The sequence below is a fragment of the Tachyglossus aculeatus genome, unplaced genomic scaffold (genome assembly GCF_015852505.1).
Source record: "Tachyglossus aculeatus isolate mTacAcu1 unplaced genomic scaffold, mTacAcu1.pri scaffold_201_arrow_ctg1, whole genome shotgun sequence".
Classification (NCBI taxonomy): domain Eukaryota; kingdom Metazoa; phylum Chordata; class Mammalia; order Monotremata; family Tachyglossidae; genus Tachyglossus; species Tachyglossus aculeatus.
The window spans coordinates 161162-169102 of NW_024044917.1; the positions used below are offsets into that span (position 1 = coordinate 161162).

General features: G+C 48.5%; 1 non-coding gene across 1 annotated transcript; it reads right to left on the reverse strand.

Annotated features, from left to right (window-relative positions):
* Positions 1-472: 472 nt before the first annotated feature.
* On the reverse strand, positions 473-575 carry LOC119923598. Its single transcript, XR_005448900.1, has one exon. It is a non-coding gene; the product is annotated as a U6 spliceosomal RNA (small nuclear RNA).
* Positions 576-7941: the final 7366 nt, after the last annotated feature.

Sequence of the window (7941 nt, forward strand, 5' to 3'; positions counted from 1 at the left end):
ATAAGTGCTATGGGGCTGGGAGGGGGTGAATAAAGGGAGAAAGTCAGGGCGATGCAGAAGGGAGCGGGCGAAGAGGAAAAGAGGGCTTAGTCAGGAAAGGCCTCTTGGAGGAGATGGGCCTTCAATAAGGCTTTGAAGGTGTGGGGAGTAATAGGTGAGAAGGACAAGCTTCCTTTCTTTGCCCCACAAATCCTCCACCTTGTGACTTTTGGGGGCCCAGCTGGGCTGAAAAAGGACAAGGGAAATGTTTCTCTGGTTGTCACACTGCAGTAGAGGCATTCATTCATTCAATCGTATTTATTGAGCGCTTACTGTGTGCAGAGCACTGTACTAAGCTCTTGGGAAGTAATAATAATAATAATAATGGCATTTGGTAAGCGCTTACTATGTGCAAAGCGCTGTTCTAAGCGCTGGTCACTGTTCTAAGCGCTGGATCGGCAACACATAGAGACGGTCCCTATCCAACAGCGGGCTTGCAGTCTAGAACCTCACGAATTTGCGTGTCATCCTTCCACAGGGGCCATGCTAATCTTCTCTGTATCATTCCAATTTTAGTATATGTGCTGCCGAAAGACAAGAAATAATAAGATCGCATTTTTTCGCATAGCACTTTTACATTTCCAAAGCACTTTCACTTCAGTGATCTTATTTCAGCCTCACAAGAGACGGGAGTCAGAAGGACTTGGGTTCTAATTCTTACTCTGCCTCTTGTCTCCTGTGGGTCCTTCGACAAGTCACTTCACTTCTCACTGCCTCAGTTACCTCGTCTGTAAAAATGGGGATTAAGAATGTGAGCCCCACATGAGACAGGGACTTGTTCCATCCTGATTATCTTATATCTACCCAAGCACTAAGTATATTCCTTGAAACATAGTAAGCAATTAACTAATACCATCATCATCATCATTATCATCTGGAAAATGGAGATTAAGACTGTGAGTTTATATGGGGCATGGACTCTGTCCATCCTGATTAGCTTGTATCTCCCCTAGCATCAGAAAAGTGTCCGGTACCTAGTAAGTTCTTAACAATACCATAAAAAATAAAAGAATGACCATAGTGGTCAGGGAAGTGTGTGGAAGATGGGAGGTAAGTGAAGGGCAAGGAGAGAGCGAAGGGACGGAGGGAGATCAGTGCAGGGCTAGGAAACATCTCAGGGGCTGCTGGCAGGGCAGATAGAGAGAGGACTTTTATCCTGGACGAATGGATGCCCCCGCAGGACCCTCCCCAGGGCGGCCTTCATGTCCCGGTTCCTCAGGCTGTTAGATGAGGGTGTTCAGGGCGGGGTCACCCTGGTGCCGAACATGGAAACCTGGAGGTCCAGGATTGAGGCGGAGTCTTACACGGGCTTGAGGTAGGCAATGGTGACCATAGAGATTAAGATGGTGACGACTATGAGGTGAGGCAGGCAAGTGGAGAAGGCTTTGGCCCAGCCCTTGGAAGACGGCATCCAAAGCACGGCCCGGAAGATGCGCGCGTACAAGACAACAATGGAGACTAAAGAGATGAAACAAAAATTGGCACCAACGGTGACACTGGTGTCTGTGACAACGTGTGTCCCAGAACCAGAGACCTTCAGCAGGGAGTGGACATCACAGAAGAACTACTGGACCTCGTGGAGTCTGCAGAAGCCTATGGAGAACGTCCCTGATGTGTACATTGCCCTATTCAGCCCCGTGCTGAGCCATGAGATTGCAGCTGGTTTTACGCAGGCCACTTGGCCGGCTATTACCTCATAGCGCAGGGGGAGGCAGATGGGCACGTAGCTGTCATAGGACATCGCTGTGAGGACAAGCAGCTCTGAGCCGGCAAACAGGACCATCAGAAAAACTTGAACCACAAAACCCCAATAACAAATCGAACGTTGGTTTGCCAGAGAATTGTTGATGGACTGGGGGACGGTGACAGAGATGAGGCAGAGGTTTAGGATGAACAGGTGTCTGAGGAAGAAGTACCTGGGAGTGTGGAGGCGCCGGTAGAGGGTGGTGACGGTGACGATGAGGGGATTCCTCATCTCGGCCGCCAAGTAGACCAGGAGAAACAGTGCGGCGCGGACAAGCTGAAGGTCCCGGACCTCCGAGAATCCCAGGAGCAGGAATTCTGTCACAACTGTGAGACTGGCCATTTTCTTGGAGAATCTGCAGGTTGTCTGAAGAGGCACAGAGAGGGGATTAATTTCCTCAAAGAACTCTGAAAGATCTCTACTATGAAATAGGGATTTGGGACTTTCTCATGATAATGATGATATTTGTTAAGCACTTACTTTGTGCTGAGCACTATTCTAAGCATTGCGGTAGTTACAAGGTAATCAAGTTGTCCCACGTGGGGCTCACAGTTTTAATCCCCAATTTACAGATGAGGCAACTGAGGCCCAGAGAAATGAAGTGACTTGCCCAAGGTAACACAGCAAGCAAATGGCGGAGCAGGATTAGAACCCACCTCCTCTGACTCACAGGCCCATGCCATTTCCACTAAGCCACGCTGTTTTTCTATGTGGAACATGGACAGCGTCCAGCCCAATTTGCTTTCGTCTACTCCAGAGCTCAGTACGGTTCCTGGCACATAGGAAGCACCTAGCAAATAACACAATTATTAATATTATAATTATAACAAGCAGCATGAGGAACCTGGCAAGAGGTGTTTTCTCATCGCAATCACCCGCCTCAGCCCCAACCAGACTCAGACTCACCGGAGCCGTTCAGTAACGAAGACAGTGACTGCAGAAGTCTGGATGCTCAGTCTCTGTCCTCTTTCCCTCTTGAGCATTTGTAGCAGTGATGGGAAAGGCTCTGTGACATAATCGGGACTCAGTGGTCCTCTGATGACTTCAGTGTCCCCTCAAAGAAGGCATCCACTGTTTCCGGATGATGGTTGTGGGGAGGGGGTCCCCAGGGAGGACCAGCCCTGGGCTCGGCCCGAGAGACCTCGTTACCTGGGAGACCCCGTACCCCATCGGTGACATCATTCCCGAAGTTCAGCAGGGCTCAGACTGTGCCACTAATGACAACTATGGTATTTGTTGGGCTCTTACTGTGTGTCGGGCATTGTTCTAAGCTCTGGGGCAGGTACAATAATAATAATAATGACATTTGTTAAGCGCTTACTATGTGCCCGGCTCTGTACTAAGCACTCAGGCGCAGTCCCTGTCCCACATGGGGCTCACAGGTTCAATCCCCATTTTATAAATTTTGCAAGTTCTCTAAATGGTAGGGGATTCCTAACGGCAATTTTCCAAGACCACTGCATTTCCCTCTCTACTCCCGGGAGCACGATGCCACTTGTGAGGCAGAGGAATGGGAATAGAGGGCATGAAACAAAGGACATTTGTGAACTGAAACTAAAGTTACAACACATAAAGTCACTGAGAGAGGAATTTGTACCGGACAGGGGACCAGCCAATCAATCAATCAAGCATTCGTATTTATTGAGCGCTTACTAAGTGCAGAGCACTGTACTAAGAGCTTGGGAAGTACAAGTTGGCAACATATAGAGACAGTCCCTACCCAACAGTGTGCTTACAGTCTAGAAGGGGTAGACAGAGAACAAAACCAAACATATTAACAAAACAAAATACATAGAACAGATTTGTAAAGTAAAATAAATAAATAGAGTAATAAATATGTACAATGCAATATGTACAAACATATATATATATATATATATATATATATATATATATATATATATATATATATATATATATATACAGGTGCTGTGGGGAAGGGAATAAGGTAAGATGGGGGGATGGAGAGGGGGACGAGGGGGAGAGGAAGGAGGGGGCTCAGTCTGGGAAAGCCTCCTGGAGGAGGTGAGCTCTCAGTAGGGCCTTCAAGGGAGGTAGAGAGCTAGCTTGGCGGATGGGCAGAGGGAGGGCATTCCAGGCCAGGGGGATGAAGTGGGCCGGGGGCCGACGGCGGGACAGGCGAGAACGAGGCACGTTGAGGAGATTAGCGGCAGAGGAGCGGAGGGTGCGGGCTCCCTGGGCTGTAGAAGGAAAGAAGGGAGGTGAGGTAGGAGGGGGCGAGGTGATGGAGAACCTTGAAACTGAGAGTGAGGAGTTTCTGCCTGATGCGCAGACTGATTGGTAGCCACTAGAGATTTTTGAGGAGGGGAGTAACATGCCCAGAGCGTTTCTGGACAAAGACAATCCGGGCAGCGGCGTGAAGTATGGATTGAAGTGGGGATAGACACGAGGATGGGAGATCAGAGAGGAGGCTGATGCAGTAGTCATGACGGGATAGGATGGGAGCTTGAACGAGCAGGGTAGCAGTTTGGATGGAGAGGAAAGGGCGGATCTTGGCAAACCAACTGGAAATAGCGCAGCCTAGCTGTTAGAACACAGACTTGCAACCCTGAGGACGTAATCCCCTCTTGTCCCCTTTTCTACTGCATCACTTTGAGCAAATCACATATCTTCTCTGTGCCTCCGTTTCTTCATCTGTAAAATTGGGATGAAATCCTATTCCCTCCTACTTATTATAATAATAATTATAGTATTTGTGAAACATTTACTTTGTGTCAAGCACTGTTGATCAAGTCAGACAAGGTCTCTGTCCCATTTGGGGTTCACCGTCCAAGTTGGAGGGAGAACGGGTACTGAGTCCCCATTTTGCAGTTCAAGAAACATAGGCACAGAGAAGTGAGGTCACTTGCCTAGGTCACACAGCAAGCAAGTGGCATAACTGGGATTCGAACCCAGGTCCTCTGACTTTCCAGGCCCATTACTTTTCCAGGAGGCTATTTGTACTGTGAGCCTTTTGTGGGACAGAGACTGTGGGACAGGGACTGTGTCCAACCCGATTACCTTATATCTACTCCGGTGCCTAGTACAATGTTTGGCACACAGTAAGCTCTTAATAAATACTGTTTTTAGTTATAGTAATAGTAGTAGTATTGAAACGGGGCTGTCCGGTATAAAACTACAGCTGACCACCCGAGTCAGAGAGAAGGCTGGAATCCAGGAGGGGAGTTGAGCCGGGAGGGGAGAGGGAAACGTGGTCATCAGGGAAGGTACCACATGGACCCCGCTGCTCTCGGAAGGATCCTGTCCTCAGAGCGCCAGAGATGCCCGCCATAGACGCCCGGGACTCCGTTCCCGAGAGGCCCGCCCGCCCGCCCGCCATCACACCGCGTGGCTCCCGCTGCTCCCGGAAGGCTCCTCTCCTCCGAGCGCCGCCATAGACGCCCTCTGCTTCCACCCCCACCCACTTAAGCGACCTTCCTTATAGTGCCCCCCAACCCCCCTTCCCGGTCCGGTCCTGACTGATTCCCTCCTCCCCCCACCACCCCGGGAAAAAGGCCCTTGTTATCACCAAGTTACATTAACGACAACCTCATTCGCACCTACTCAGCCAGGATGTCCCGCCATCGACCCCCGGCCCACTTCCTCCCCCGGGCCTGGAATGCTCTCCCTCTGGCCATCCGCCAAGCTAGCTCTCTTCCTCCCTTCAAGGCCCTACTGAGAGCTCATCTCCTCCAAGAGGCCTTCCCAGACTGAGCCCCTTCCTTCCTCTCCCCCTCGTCCCCCTCTTCAACCCCCGCATCTTACCTCCTTCCCTTCCCCACAGCACCTGCATATATGTATATATGATTGTACATATTTATTACTCTATTTATTTATTTATTTTACTTGTACCTATATATTCTATTTATTTTATTTTGTTAGTATGTTTGGTTTTGTTCTCTGTCTCCCCCTTCTTGACTGTGAGCCCACTGATGAGTAGGGACTGTCCCTATATGTTTCCAGCTTGTACTTCCCAAGCGCTTAGTACAGTGCTCTGCGCACAGTAAGCACTCAATAAATACGATTGATTGATTGATTGATTGATTGAAGGTAGAAAGTGAATGAGTCCGGAGCATTGATCTTAGAAATTATTGATGAATCTCTTCCTTGCTGCTACCCACTGCTGCTGGCAAGGGCCCCTGGGCTAGGAGACATTCCGGGGGGCTGATGTCAGAGAAAAGAGAGGCGGCTTTTGTTCTGAAGGAATGGACGCACCCAAAAAAGCATCCCCAGGGCACTCTTCATTTCCCGGTTCCTCAGGCTGTAGATGAGTGGGTTCAAGGCGGGGGGCACCACGGCATAGAACATGGACACCAGCACGTCCAGAGCTAAGGAGGAGTCTGACATGGGCTTGAGCTAGGAGATGGCTGCTGTACAGAGGAAGATGGTGACCACGACAAGGTGGGGCAGACAGGAGGAGACGGCTTTTGCTCGGCTCTAGGCGGCCGGCATCCTCAGCAGGGCCCGGAAGATGCATGCGCACGAGACCACGATGGAGACGAAAGAGATGTAACCAAAAGTAGTACCAATGGTGGCACTGGTATCAATGACAACGTGCGTCCCAGAACCAGAGAACTTCAGGAGGGAGTGAACATCATAGAAGAATTTCTGGACCCCGTGGAGTCCGCAGAAGCTTACGGAGAATGTCCCGGCTGTGTACATTGATTCAAATAGCATCCCAGGGAACCAGGAGGCAGCCGCTGCGCTAGGCGCTTGGAAGAATACAGAACGACAGAGTTGGTAGACTTATATATTAGTGTCTATTTCCTCTTCTAGACTGTAAGGTCATTATGAGGAGGGAGTGTTTCTACCAACTCTGTTGTATTGTGTTCATTCGATCGTATTTATTGAGGACTTACTGTATGTAAAGCACTGTACTAAGCGCTTGGGAGAGCACAATATAACAGTAACGAGCTTAAGTACTTATTACAGTGCTCTGCATAGAGTAAACTCTCAATAAATACTACTCATGATGATGATTATACTCTACCAAGCTCTTAGTTCAGTGCTCTACACAGAGTAAGCACTCAATAAATATTATTAATGATGATGATTCCACTCTCCCAAGTTCTTAGTACAGGGCTCTGCACACAGTAAGCGCTCAATAGATACCATTGATGATGACGATTGTACTCTACCAAGCTCTTACTACAGTGCTCCGCACATTAATGGGCGCTCAAGATATTGCATTAATTGATTTGTAGATACAATCTCTGTCCAAAAGGAGAGTTATCTTTGGACCATCTCACACCTCAAATTCTCTCCTACCCTCATTCACCAACTACTTTGTTAAGGAATCTGAAATCATCCAGCGGGGTGTCCCCTAAACTCACACCCCGTCCCCTTTCCACCTCAATTACCTCCTCTCCCTAGAGCCGATTTCCCAGGCATTTCTTGGGCGTGATTTTTTTAATGACATTTGTAAAGCACTCACTATGTGCCGGGTTCTTTACTAAGCGCTGGGGTAAGGACCAGCTAATCAAGTTGGATATAATCCATGTCCCACTTGGGGTTCCCAGTTTTAATCCCCATTTGACGGATGAAGTAACTGAGGCCCAGATAAGTGAAGTGACTTGCCCAGGGTCACACAACAGACAAGTGGCGAGGCTGGAATTAGAACCCAGGTCTTCCTGACTCCCAGGCCTGGAGTCTTTGCATGTAATTTCCTATCTGCTCCCCAAATCTTCACCCAACTTGTAATGGGAAAAAAATGATTGTCACGAGCTTGCATTTGCCCCCTTCTCTCTAAACGGATTCAGCTATAGGTCTGCTTGATCGTTTCTGGTTACCATGACAATCCAGTTCGCAACACATCTTCACTTTGTTCTTTAGGTCTTCCGAAAGGGATAGCTGAAAACAAGATGAAACTACTCATTTAGTGAGGTTGGGTGGGGTTTAATCACCTCGAGAACAAAGTATATACGCCCATCCCATGGGATGTTCCTGCCCTTCCTGATGTATTTATCCTGTATCGTGCTTTGATTAAATTAGGTGCTGTACTGTATAAAAGAACCTCTGGTTTACTCAGAATCGAGCTGGCCTTGAGTACCAAGGGAATCTCTGCTGCTTAACCGCCTCTCCCAACTAGTGCTAGAAGTAGAACTAGTAGTAAATTATTATTATTATTATTATTATGGTATTTGTTAAGCGCTTACTAT